This window comes from Notamacropus eugenii, chromosome 2, assembly GCF_028372415.1.
Source record: "Notamacropus eugenii isolate mMacEug1 chromosome 2, mMacEug1.pri_v2, whole genome shotgun sequence".
Taxonomy (NCBI): domain Eukaryota; kingdom Metazoa; phylum Chordata; class Mammalia; order Diprotodontia; family Macropodidae; genus Notamacropus; species Notamacropus eugenii.
Window position 1 is genome coordinate 431,586,885 of NC_092873.1, and position 14,776 is coordinate 431,601,660.

The window sequence follows — 14,776 nt, forward strand, 5'->3', positions numbered from 1 at the left end:
GATGGCTATAAGAACAGGCCCAGAAGCAAGAGCAGTGATCTGGATGGTGCTGCCATGCTATTGGCTCCTGTGCTTATCTGCCTATTGCTGGCAGCTGGTCAGTGATTGTTACTGATGGTGATAAGGAAAGTGGGCCCTGATTTCTCCTCACAATGATGACTGTGCAGGAATGTATGTACAATATCTTGTACATAGAACCAGACTGATTTAAAGCTACCTAGGTTGTCTCAAAATACAGAGTGTCCCAAAAGCCTTCGTACAATCTTAAGGTCTTAAAACTGTACTAAGAGTTTTGGGACATTTTTATTAGCAACAGTCCTAAATGAAATCTTGTTGAAAGTGGGAACAAAACAGATAACCACTGAAAAATACCAAGAATAAGCAACCTACAGGTTTTAATTCATTAGGTGTAGGGGACAGTATGGTCTATATTCAGGCCCAAAATAGTATGTGCTCCATAAAGCTCCATTTAGTTATTCACTAAAAATTGGAAAAGGACAGGTGTTTTATCTTTTAAAAATGATTGAGGACAAAAATGATCTCAGAAATTAGAGACCTGTCAACTTCCCATCAATACTTGGGAAGATTGTATTGACTTGAAAACAAAATGACTTTGAATGAAGGAAACTCTTACTTTCAACAGATATTTATTGAGTGCCCATTGGGTTCCAATCACTGTGCTGATTGCTGTGGGGAACAGAAGGACAAATAGTACAGGATCTTATAGTCTAAGTAGAAGGGAGAGGACAAGTACAGGAAATAACAGTAATTGAAGACAGACTATGAATAAGTGCCATTAATGAAATAAAAGTGCAGTGGAATTTCAGGGCAGGAAGGGAAATCTCTTCCAGTTCAGGAGGGAGTATGAGCAGAGAGCCTGCCTACCTCATGCAAGAAGGCAGGGGCTAACATAACATTGTCTATAAATTCACCACATCTTCTCACTCCATCCATTTATCTTTCCCCTGTAGCATGTATGCTGCCTTGCTGTTGGGAATGACTTTCCTTCTTTTTCTCTTTATAGCACTGATACCAGAGTACACTGTTTATATGTTCCTTTCTAACTTTCCCTTAACTCTAAAAAATTTTGTTAGCAAGTAAGGGAAAGTGGAAACACAAACTCACAGAGAGTTATAGTGTCATTCAATAAAAGAGTCAGGAGTCCTATCTTCAAGTCCTCTGATCAGGTGCCTATCCCCATGTGAATAGAATTTGGTCCTGGCTCCACGTAGAGTTGAGATCTTTCCTGAGAAGCATGTGTACTTTTGGAAAAATAATTTAAATTATTAAATAATTAAAGTATAATTGTAGAATGAAGGACACAGAATTATTAGTTATAGCACAGAAAAGACTCAGTACTATTATGAATTCTTTCTAAGGACAATAGCTCAAGCTGCCATTGTAACTAAAAAGTTGAATCAAATGTTGGACCCATCAAGAAAGAAAACAGAGACTATTACAGCATTTTTAAAGTTTAATTTTTATTTTCAGTTCCAGATTCTCTCCCCTCTCCTTCTTCCCCCATCCATTGAGAAGGCAAGAAATATGATACCCATTGTACAAATGGAGTCATTCAAAACATATTTCTACATTAGTCATGTATTGGGGGGAAAAACAACCAACAAAATTAAAGAAAAGAAAAAACTATGTGTCAATCTGCACTCTGAGTTCAGTGGTGGTTCTCTGTCTAGGGGTGGATAGCATTTCACATCATGAGTCCTTTGCAGCTATCATGGATCATTGTATTGATCAGATTTGATGATGCTTTCAAAGTTTATTATTTCTACAACATTGCTATTGCTATTTAGATTGTTGTCCTGTCCTGCTCACTTCACTTTGCATCAGTTCATACAAGTCTTCCCAGGTTTTTCTGAAACCATCCCCTTCATAATTTCTTATAGTACAATAGTATTTCATCACAGTCATTCATCTGTTCCCTCCTTGATAGATATCCTCTCAGTTTTCAATTCTTAGCCACCATACACACAAAAAATCTGCTTCTTATAATAAGGTACTATTGTGACATATCAACACCAGGAATATACTATGTACAGTTTCATTCCTAGACCTTAACAAAATTATGTGACATTATAGAAAATTCAGAGATAAATAATTAAAGTGATGCCATAAAAAGAGATTAAAATAATGAGCCGTTTCATTCTGAAAAAGATGAAGACTGAGCATAGTGGAAATAATGATTCATTCATTAAATCTCACTACACTAAAGCAAGCAAGAAAGACTTGAGAAAATTGAGTCAGGAAAGAGGAAGTGTTTCTCCAAAGTCTTGAACAGAGGAAATACCAGAGCTGGTATTCTGATTTCAAAAGCAGTGTTCTTATCAGTACATCAACTCCTAGAGGAAAGTTTAGAAGTAAGGAAGTATTACTTCACTCCTTGAGTTGTTGTAACATTGGGGGTGGTGGTGGTGGTGGTGAAATGACAGTTTCCCGGATGTCCTTAATTGCTTCTACACTCTGTCATTGTCAGAGCCCTTGTACTCCTCCCGTTTCTAACCTCTTAGACCACTCCCTAGTTGTGGTAACTTCCTTTCTACTCTTAAACCACATTCTGTCCACAGATATACCAACCACCTCTCTTTATCCCGGATGAGGAAGAGTCCTCTCCCTTTCCAAACCCTCAAAAATCTTCAAAGCTTAAAAATAACTTTTACTAAGGAAATAAAGTAAAAATAAAAGTGAAAAAAGGAAAGTCTGATCACTACCTGAGACTGACAAAAAGAGAAAGTTTTACCTAGTAATTTACTTTGATCCTTTGAAGGAGTTGTGATTTTACTCCTTTCTCCTCAAACCTCAAATAATACCCTTCAAACACACATACATACACATATGTACACACACCCAAATGAGCTTAGGCTCTTACTTCATTAAATTATTGAGTCTATCACTTATAAATCCCCTCAGCTCCCTTTGGCCAGTCTTTAAATCTTTTCAGAATCATCATCCATTCTTTCCTAAGCCAAACTCTTTGCTTATGCTTATCCATCTGTGTCCTTAGTCCCATTCCTTCCTGCCTCTGCCAAAATTCCAGTTATCATGCCTTTTTTCTTATGCATCTTACACCTTTTCCTCTCTCCAAGTCCTTCCCATCTGATTAACAAAAAATTCTCAGGTTTCCTCAAACTTTAAAAAGAGAATCTTTTCATTACCTGTTCTACAGCATGTAGTTATGTCTCATTTCCCTCCTCCCCTTTATAGTCAAAATATTTTCAGAAGATTCCTCTACTTGATATCTTCTCAGTGTCCACTCTCCATCCCCATCATTCTATTAAAATTATACTTTCAAAGGTCACCAGTAAACATCCTAAACTTCAAATTCAATGACCTTTTCCACCTTTGCTTCCTTCTTTGACCTCTGACTAACATGCCAATTCTGGAGAATCTTGGAAAGCTTCATGGAAAAACTAACATATGAGTTGAGCTTAATAGGAATAGAGAGATTTTAATTGGGGGAGGAGAAGGGGTGGAGTGGAATGAGAGAGTACTTAAATATCTTTTAAAATTTCTCAACTCTTCTATCAGTAGGCTCTGGTTACTAGATAAATATCCAAGGAAATTAGAAAACACTGCACCTCACCAACTCTTATAGATTCTCACAATACTTTGCATAGTTTGACAAGATTACTGACTCTCAGCAGTCTAGGCCTTTGACCCTCTCAGGAAGGAGATTCCTAAACACTAACAGACAAGAAATTAAGTTTAAGAAATAGCCTGGCATTCAGCTGCTTAAAATGCTATTTTTGTCCTTAATGGAAGAAAAATGCCCTGCATAGACCGAGTCCCCTTTTATATCAATAATTAAGAAACAAAATTGACAGGGTATGCAACTTTCTTGTTGCATACCTTGGGCAGAGAGTTGCCCATTTCTCTGCCATGAGGAAGAAGGTTTATTTTAATTTATTCTCTTGTTCTGACCTTTTTGAAAAACAGGTCAGAACAAGAGAGTAAAGAGGCAATATACAATACAGATAATTCTCATTTTATGTAAATTCACATTACACAAATTTGACTATGTAAAGAAGTGTGAAAGAAATCCAAATAAGGATTCTGAATGAGGATCTGATTGAGCTGCTAGCTGCAAAGATTGTAGAAGAAGAAAGGGGAATTTTGGAACCCAAGGTCAACTCAAAAGGCTCACAATAAAACAGTTGGCAGAAGCATTTCATCATTTGAATGAATGTTTTTCTTTTATTGAAAAGATGCAACCCAATACTTCAAGGTTTCTAAAAGTTCAAAGGCTAGTTGAGGAAAATATTACTTGTTATCATCAGATATATGAGGAAAAAAGAGAGCCATTGTCCAAACATCTCTTGATAGCTTCAAAAAATTGTTGCATAGTCAACTACCAGTGATGAAGGCTAAGTGTAGTGGTTGGGTAAGGGACAAAATACTGCACACGTATGTTAACTTTACTGTACAGTACTGTGCATACTTTATCATCAACTTTACCTTTCATTTCATAAATCTGTTTATCATAGGACAGTATTTATTATGTCTGCATTTTAGTATATTTTATGACTTGTGTCATAGTACCAATGTGATACCCATAACAGCCACTATGGAGAAGGTGTATTTCCAGGGTAGATTCCCAAAATATAAACTCTCTTCCTCAAAGAAGAAACCAAAATATTTATTCAGATACCAGAAAGTCAAATCCATCATAGTAATAAAGAAATCTATACATATTATCGATACAGGGAGCACAGTCATCCCATAAGACTTCCCTCTGCCAGGCCTCCCCACAAACAAGCTCCCTTAGGCAAAATCACTCCCTGTCTTACTCATGCTAGCTGCTCTGCTCTGCTTGCTCTCTCTCTTTCAGCTCCACCTCACCCTCTCTCTCACCTCTGCCCTTCCAGTTCCAGCCCTTTGCCAAGTTCCTTCCACCATCAGCTCCATGTGACTTAGGTTGTGGGCTGAGCCAAAGCTCAAAACAGGTCATATACACCTTAAAGGGCAGGGAAGATCTTCAGACTCCCTTACCATTACATGCGTGAAGGTAGATTTTGTGTATGCCTTTGTAATATAGTCTAAGTGAAGTGGGTGGGTAGGGGAAAATTCACATTCCATAAAAGTTTCTTTACACAGAGGTTTGTGGCATGGTACATTCATGTTTTAAAATTTTTTTACTTATTTGTTTTCTGTTTTCTACAATCACTTCCATAAGTCTTAGATTTTCTACCCCCTTCTTCCCCAAGATGGCATGCAATCTTATATGGGTTCTACACATACATTCTTATTAATCACATTTTCACATTAGTCATGTTGCATAGAAAAATTATAATGAATGGGAGAAACCATGAGAAAAACCCAAACAAAACAAGACATAACACAAGAGAAAATATTCTGCTCCATTCTGCGATCCAGTTCTATTGTTTTTTCTCTGGATGTGGATGGCATTTTGCCTCAAGAGTCTTTTGGGAATGTTTTAGGTCCTTGCATTGCTGTGAAGGGCTAAGTCTACCAGAAACAATCCTCACACACTGGCTGTTACTGTGTACAATGTTCTCCTGGTTCTGCTCCTTTCACTTAGCATCAGTTCATATAAGTCCTTCCAGGACTCTTCTGAAGTCTTCCTTGTTCATCATTTCTTATAGCACAATAGTATTCCATTGCATTCATATAGGAATGGTACGTTTATGTAAAGTGAGAACCTTCTTTAATAAAAAGATAAAGGGATTAGGAGCCAGGTTAGCTAGTTTTTAACCCTAAATCTGCTACCAATTACCCGTGACTGTAGGCAAGTCACTTAAACTTTTAGTCATCTGCAAATGAGGAGTCTGTAGCCTAGAGAAAGGAGTGTTGGACTTGCAGCTAGGAAGCCGCATGTTCAATTCTTGTTTCAGATACTTACTAAGCCATAAATGATCATGGGTCAGTCAATAGTCAATAGTAAGTACTTTCTAAATGTCTGGTATTGTGTTAAGATGTGGGGATACAAATAAGAAAGAAAAACAGTCCTTGCCTCAGATAACTTACAGTCTAATGAAAGAGGACAATACACAAAAGAAAACTGAAAAGAGGATTGAACATTTACTAAACTGAGAAGGGATTGGAACCTGTGCTGGTATAGGGAGTAACCAAATGGATTAAATCATGGATCTTTAAAATATTCACATAGGAAATTTGAAAGCACAAGCATTCATGATATATTTCTTTTCTCCTGGCATTTCTGAAAGCAAAAAACCCTTAGGGCTGCACAAAATTGGGAGCGTCATCTCAATTTACAAAGAAAATGAGGTATTTTCAATCAATCAATCAGCAAGAATGTCTTGTCTGCTATGTACTACATATCAGGCACTGTGATAGGCCCTGGGGATACAAAGAAAAAGGGAAATAGTCTCTGCTTCCAAGGAGCCTCTAGGAAAATAGGAATACAAACATAGGCAAATAGGAAATATAAACAAAATTAATACAAGGGAATTTTAAGAGGGGAAATCACTAAATAGCTCTAGGTTTCAGAAGAGGCTTTTATAGAAGCTAGTGTCTGAGCTGAGTCTTGAAAGAACTGGATTCTATGAGGCAGAGGTGAGAAGGGAGTGCCTTCTAAGCATGGAGAGAAGTCAGTGCTAAGGCATGGAGATGGGAGATGGAGGGTCATGTATAAGGAACAATAAGAAGGCTGGTTTAGCAGGACCAAAGAGTACATGAAGGGAATAATGTGCAAGAAGATTGAAAAAAATAAGGTGGAACCAGATTGTGAAGGACTTTAAGTACCAAAGAAGGAATTTATATTTGATCTTAAAGGTAATAAGAAACTTTTGAAGTTTATTGAGCAAGGGAGTAAAAATGCTTAAACCTAAAAAAAACCAACTCATTTCTTTTAGAATCATTATTCTAAAATATTAAAGAATTTTAACAGCATTTTTGCCACAATAGGAATAAATGATGGTATGGCTACTTGTCAGTTCAATAAACCATCATTAAGTATTAATATGTGTGCAGAGAGGTGATAGAGGAGGATATAATGTTTAGGAAAGGTAGAACCCCTCCTCTCGTGGAGCTTTCATTTTGGCAGGTAACTCTAACATAAAATAATACATAATTATACATGATGATAATGCGTTAGAAGAATGAAAAACAAAGGGCTATGTGAGTTGTTGGTGCTATTGGGGATGGGATTAGAGGTGGAAGTAAATAATCAAACCAAACTTTGCTTTGTGACTTAAAATTTTGTATTCTTATGCCTTTTTCATATAATTTCTGGGAAAATTGGATAGTACTAACTGCACATGTCCTGGGAAATGTCCCATATATCTTATGGTATGTTCTTATAATAACCAAAGACTGTATGAGAATATTCTTGAAATAACCACAAGATTTGTAAAACTGTCCAGTAGGAAAGAGAGAATGCCCATGTTACTCAAGATTGTCTAAGATGATTGATTCCTTATTAGTGTCTATAAGAAAGCCATGTTAACAGCCAAATGGCATCCTTGTGTCAACTGAGAGACTTTGGACCTGATTTGTTATGCAACTGCTAGCCTTACTAATACATTGATATGCTTAGATTTCAATTCTTCAGTCTCTTATCAATTTTATTCAAGACAGTTGGCAAGCCAACCAGAGGGCTGAGAAAAGGAGCCTGGCCCCAAAGGAGCCTCTCAGGAGAGCTCCTTATAGCACTTCCACTGGAGGACTTCTCAAGAGAGGGCTGCCATAGAGGTCAGACTCCCCCTCAACCTTGATCTCAAATTTTTTCCAAGCTATGGTAATCCCCCACATTGTTGAGGAAGAACACATATTGTAGAGAAACACCTGCAGGGAAAGTCTTTGAAGGGAATAAAAACTTAGGTAAACCTCACACTGTTTGGGGACTTCTTCATTAGTGGGAAAGTCCTATAAGGGAATAATCGAATCTGGTAGTTGCATACTAAAAGTCATGACAGTAACTCGCGTAGAAAATCTTCTTATAGCTTGGCACCAGGGGAAGCTCCCAGTTCAATTGGGAATAAAAATAAAAAAGCACTATTAAATTGTGTGAAATTTGATCTAAAACTCAAGAGATTCAGATAGACACCTCCTTAGAGAAGTTCTTATTGGCCGGGAGTCAGTCCCCTTTAGAAAGGGATGACCAAAAATAGAGCTCTTGGAGCAGCTAGATGGCATGTGAATAGAGCACTCGGGAGGACCTGAGTTCAAATCTAGTCTCAGACACTTGACACTCACTCACTATTGTGTGACCTTGGGCAAGTTACTTAACCCCAATTGCCTTGCCTTCCCCCCTTCCAAATTGTGTAAAGATTGGTCTAAAATATATGAAAATCCAGATGGCTCCTGAGATCTGGCCCAAAGAAAGGGCTTTCCAAAGCTTTGAGATTGCTTTCAGAACATTGGATTAAAACTTTCATTGGGAGATAAGAAAGAAAAGTTTTCCCAGGAAGTACATTTATGTGTTTGTCCTATCATATAATTTGTGTTTTGTGTGGATCAAACCAACTTCTTCCTGTTGCCTGATTAGTCCAAGGAAAAAGAGTGCAAAAATTTTAAAAGATGGTTTTTTTTTTTTTGAGAAACTTTTGAAGTTTTTAGAAAGATAGCTTCTTTATATCTCCATGCCTAACCCTTCAAGTTGGGGAAGTAGATAAGAGACACAGATACGAAGGAAGGGAATCTTTGTTCTTAGTCTGTAGGAATGTAAACTAATTAGAAACTAAAATTATTATGAATTTCCAAATTGTGGTTTGAATATTCCTGTAAATGCTAAAATGTTGTAGTGAATTTGTAAAAGTTACATGGGAACAATGTTTTAGTGCAAGGAAGGAAAGTGATTTCACAGATTAGAAAAAGAAAACTCAAGCTACTTTGGAAATAGTATTAGTGAAGTTCCAAAGTGAAAGCAGTTTGCAGTTTAAATTTAACTATTATGAACTTTTTTTTAGAAGCTTGTTTAAATCAAAGAACAACTTAAAAATAAGAATGTTTTGTGTTATTTTATTCTGTGAAAGGTGGAACAGAACTGTTTTGTTATCTAATTGTTTAGATAGACTAATCAAAAAGGGGGTTGGAATAGACCACAAATTTGTAAGCTTTTAAGATCCCCAAAGGCAATAGTCTTGCAATTAATTTGTTTTATGTAATAAAATCATATGTTAAATTGCAGAGAAAAAAAAAAACCTTAGCGGAGTGAAGATGGTCTGGGATATGATTGGAAAATAAAAATTAGACAAAGTAAAAAGGCAGTAAAAGTAATAGAGAAGTGAGGAGTCAAAAGTGTAAAATAAAAGGGCAACTTCAAGAGGGAAGGGAAGGCAAACAGGAAAAGATAATTTGGAGTTTAGAAAGAGGTTGAGGTTACATTTCATTGAGATATGAAAGATTTGACAAGTACTGAATGTCCTTTTGTTTTTGGATTTTTCTTTAAAGCTTTAATTTATGGAATAAAACAAGCATTTCCATGACATCGTACAATTAAAAAAGATGACTGCATACGAAACTGCAAATCCACCATGTACAATTTACTATTCCTTCTAAATACGCGACAGTTGTCATGGAAATTCTTTTTTTCCCCTTTTTTTCTTCCCTTCCCCTCCTTCCCCCCCCCCCCCCCCCCCCCCCCGGCGCCTCCAGCCATGGCTACCATTAAACACAAATCAGGTGTCTGTGTCTGCGTGGGTATGTGTGTATGTAAAATGGTTCTATACATACTTCTGTTTATCAGTTCTTTGGTTGAGGATAGCGTCTATCTTCATATGTCCTTTATTTTTAATTTCTGCATTTATAGTAGTCAAAATGACTTAGCCCCTCAAAGTTGCTTTTAATACAGTATTATTATTGTATGCAGTGCTCTCTTGGTTCTGCCTACTTTGCTCTGTACCATTTCATGTTTTCTCATGCCTTTCTAAGATCGCCAAGTTCATTATGTCTTCTTCAAGTACAAATTAACAAAGTGATGTTGTCTTCCTTTGTCTGGCATAAATAGTTACGCTAAAGGCCTTCGCCAAAATTTTAGTAAGTAACTTTCCTGCCTACCACGTGCACTCCCCTCTTTGAGCTTTCTGGGGCTGCAGTTGAAAAATTGAAAAACTTGGGGTAAAGTGAGATGTGCCCTTCATTGGCCTTCTTAAAGTATATGGGAAGCATCTGAATGGAGTGACATTAGGAAAATAAAAGGAATTGATTTGACTGTTTTGGTGATTCAGAAGAAATAAAGAACAAGTTATGAGGAGCTGAACTGACTGGAAAGGGCAGGACCTTGGAAAAATAAGATTTAAATACCATTGGTAATTATAAATCCAGATTTGATTTGGTTAAAACTTCTGAAACTAAATCATGATGGGGTCTTATTTACAATGAGATATGTTTTCCTCTTAGGATAGTTGTAGTAAATCAGAGCCTAATGCAAAAACAAAACAAAACAAAATACCAAGGTCAGATCATTGTGTGACGTTAAGCCTAATCTATAAAGGAGAATAATATTAGCACTTCCCTCTTAGGGTTATTATGAGGATCACGTGATTGCAAAGTGCTTATCACAGTGCCTGGCCCATGGAAAGCACTTAAAAAATGTTAGTAAATGTACGTACTTCATATTGGAAATGTAAAATGAATGATTTTCTGTGTAAGACAATTCAATTGAATTGACGTCACTTGCTTGGTAATAAGTTTGTTTTATAGTTTAAAAATAATTGTTTCAAAAAAATTTATATTGTGAAATTTTGGATACCACTGTATCAAATACTGTTGGAGAAGTAATTTTTCCTTTTAATATTGATACAGTTAAATTATGAATTGAGCTGTTAAAATAATGTGATCAAAATGTCTGAAAACTGTTAAATATTTAATAGGGTATATTCTGTGTTTAAAATGGATTACAGTAATAATAACTTACTGTTTGCTTATAGTAAAAAGTGAATTTCATCTAGGATTATTTGGTCATTAAGTATGAGAATTATGAAAACTGCTTAGCTACTTTCCATACACTCATTCTCCTGCAGAGGGCAGAACTGTTGTAGACAACCTCAGTTGCTAACACAGCCAGACTACTCGATGAACAGTATCCCAGAGATGTAGAGGCACTGAGTTAAGCATCCAAAATTCCCTTTGCAAAATGATAAGGCAGCTTTTATTACTGAGAAGCAATATATATTCGCTGCTAATGACCAACATTTAACTTCTCTCTCTCTCCTCTCTCTCTCTCCCCCTCTCCATCTTTTTGTCCATCCCTCTATTTTATTATCTATCCATCCATATATCTATCTATTCATGTATCTATCTACCTACCTAGATATCCATCTATCTCTCTGTCTCATGAATTTAATAATCAGAGCACTGTCTCTGGAGTCATAAGGCCTGGACTGAAATCCCACCTCTGAATACTTACCTTGACCAAGTCACTTGACCTTTTCGGTTCTCTCTTTCTTCATCTGCAGAGTACCAGTGATCCAGAATGCTGCTCCCTTCCAGATGAAGAAAATGGCCAATGAGGGGATCTATTTCGTTTGATTGTGTGATTTGTTACAAAAAAATGAAAGAAAAGAATATCTACAGATGATTAGAGAACAAACAGATAAAAGCCTGAATAAGTCCAGAAGGGGACACAGAAAGGCAGGACAGTGTTAGAACTACAATGTTAAATTTGAAATGTAAAACAAACCACAAAACAGGTCAAGATTTCATGCCTTTTGAGTTCTTTGTATAATGAAATGTTTGTTCATAGGAGAACTCTAGAGGTAGAATGGACTTCAGAGGCTATGTATTCCTACCACCTCCCTTAATTTTCTTTGGAATTTAGCAAACCCTAAAAAAAGCCCAAGTATTAATTTTCATTCTTTCTTTTTTTCATTTGGGAGGAGGGAAGTAAGAGGGATAGGAAGGCTAGGGATAGGGTTCCCTTCATCTCCCCAAAAGGGAAGTTAACAGAAAAAAAGTCCAGAAGGAATCACAGGCCAGCAGGATGGCTTTGAAAGCTACATTTTAAATTTATCACATACTTAAAAAAACACCCCAACAAGCGCTACATAATGGAGATTCACAGTTCCTTATAAAATCCTTTCCCTTCACTTTAGTCATGAGATGCTCCCGACACTAAAATACTTGCAATAAAGTCTCACCTTAGATGATCCTATTGTCATGTACTTTCACAACAATTTGACTAGTCAAGCACACCTCAAAGTCATTCTACCCACTGGCTTTCTCTTCCTGGTAGAGGGGCTAGGGCATAGTGATCCTGAATTAATTCACTGTCCCCCTCCACAGAAATTGAATTGTTTGTTGTAAAGGGACTGTCTTTCCCCCTTTTTTGTATTACCAGAGCTTAGCACAGTTCCTGACACACAGTAAGTGCTTAATAAATGTTTATTGATTGATGGCGCCTTTTTTTCACTGATATGTCTCTCTGCATAGCTCTCTGACTCGTAATCAACAGTAAGAGCTACTGTGGAGGCTCTGTTACTAGAACAAACTTATTTGTTTTAAAGTTTAAGAACCATTAACCTGTGTTTACACCTCCTTGGGTAATTTACTAAGACATTTTTTCACAGGGCTGAAACTGTAGATCTTGTAGAATATTTCTACGGATCGCGTTGTGTCTGTGATGTCTCTGTAAGTCAAGCTGACCTTGTCCTGTGTCAAATCAGATCAAATCAACATTTATTAAATACCTGTTATGTGTCAGGCACTCAAAGTGCTGGGAATACAAAGGAAAACAAAAGACGGTCCCTGCTGTCAGGATCTCATGTTCTTATGGAGGAAACAAATGTGTGGTCAGCTGTGTACAAGCAAGGTATATAGGGTGCCCTGAAAGTCTCAGAGCAGTTTTAAGCTTTACAAGCTGTGATAGCTCAAAACTGCTCAAAGACTTTTAGGACACCTTGTATATCTTCTAAAATATATAAGTTTTTAAAAAGTCTTTACAGGCTTAAAACTGCCCTAAGACTTGTGAGATAAGTTGTATACAGGATATATTGCAGATAAGCAATAGATTATCTAGCACTAACATTAAGAAGGATCAAGAAAGGTTTCTTGTGGAAGGTGAGATTTTAGGTGGTATGGGAAGGAAGTTAGGCCATCCAAGAGGCAGAGATGAAGAGGGAGAACATTTCAGGTTTGGGGGACAGTCAGTAAAAATGAAGAGTCGGGGGGTAAAGGGTCATCTGTGAGGAACAGCAAGGAGGGTGGTGTCACTGAATTGCAGAGTATATGGAGGGGAATAAGGTGTAGCAAGACTGGCTGGATATGAAGGGTTTTGAATGTCCTACTGGGTTGCCACTGTAGCTTATTGAATGGAATGGGGTGATAGGAGTAGACTTTGACTTTAGAAAGATCACTGTGGAAGACAGACTGGAGTAGGGAGCGCCTAGAGGCAGGGATAACAACCAGCAGGCTATTACAGTAGTCCAGTTATGAAGTGATGAGGCCCCAGACCATGGTGGTGGCAGTGTCAGAGGAGAGAAGAGAGATCATAAATGAGAAATGTTACTAAGGTAGACAAGTCTTGACAGTAGACTGGAAATGGGAAGTGAGAAGGAGGAGGTGAGGATGAAACAAGTCTGGATGACTGGAAGGACAGTGGTGCCTGACACACAGTAAGTGACAGTTCAAAGGAAAGTCAGGAAGAAAGAAGGGGTTGAGGGGAAAGGTAATGAGTTTGGTTTTGAACATGTTGAGTTTAAGGTGTCGATGGGACATCTAGTGTGAGATATCCCAAAGGTGGCTGGTGATGTGAGATTGGAGGTCAGGAGAGAAAGGTCCAGGCTAAATAGGTAGATACACAGCAGTGAGGATGGAGACCATGGGGCGAGACCACCAAATCAGACAGTACGCAGGGAGAAGAGAAGCGTTCCCAGGACAGAGCCTTGGCAGAGAGGGACACCTGTGGTGAGTGGGTGTGATCTGGATGGAGATCCAACAAAGGAGACTGAACAAGAACAGCGTGATAGGAAGAGGGAGAGCCAGGAGAGAATAATATCATGAAAACCTAGAGAAAAAAGAGTATCATGGAGAAGAGGGTGAATGACAGTTAGTTAGAGAACTAGTTAGAGAAAGGTCAGGAAGGATGAGGATTGAGGAAAGGCCACTAAGGGAGGCAGGCAGGAAGGAAAGAAACTTGTATTGAGCTTCTAATGTAGTACCAGGCACTGTGCTAAGTACTTTACAGATATACTCATTCAGTCTTCACAACAGCCCTGGGAAGTAGGTACTATTAATATCTGCCCTTTACAGTTGAGGAAACTGAGGCAAATAGAGGTTTGGTTTTTTTTAGTAACTTTCCCAGGATAACATAGATAGTTTCTGAGATCTGATTTGAATTCAGGTCTTTCTGATTCCAGGCCCTGTACTGTTTCCACTGGGTCACCTAGCTGCCCTAGATTTGTTAGGAGATCATTGGTAACTTCATTGTAGTCGCTATATACGTGGTTTTCTTAGCAATTGTATATATTGTATTGTTATTGTATATGTTGTTTTCTTATGTAATTTGATACTTTTACCAAGTATCAAAAGTATCAAATTACATAACGTCTTAGCCTTTAGATTAAAATATATTTTGATATCAAGAATTAAAATAATTTTATAATTTTTCTGTATATATAACCAAGGGGAATCCTGAGCAAAATTACGAAAGATTTAGTTTTTCCTGTTCTGAACCTCCTTGTGGATTTTCCCTTCCTCTTATCAGAGGATTTGATAAATTCATTCATACTCTGGGGTAAATGACAGATAGAGTTAAAAGTAAGTAAATTGAGGAAAGGTGACATTTACAAGGAACAAAATCTTAAACCAAAGGAATTACTCTCCAATTATGGAATTTCTTGATCTC

At 37.4% G+C, this 14,776-nt stretch overlaps 1 long non-coding RNA gene across 1 annotated transcript in view; it reads left to right on the plus strand.

Annotated features, from left to right (window-relative positions):
• Positions 1–12,326, plus strand: part of LOC140529367 (uncharacterized) — a 34,345-nt gene extending 22,019 nt beyond the window's left edge. The window contains exon 2 of the long non-coding RNA XR_011975534.1: positions 11,391–12,326. This is a non-coding gene — a long non-coding RNA (uncharacterized lncRNA). The remainder of the gene's footprint in view (positions 1–11,390) is intronic.
• Positions 12,327–14,776: the final 2,450 nt, after the last annotated feature.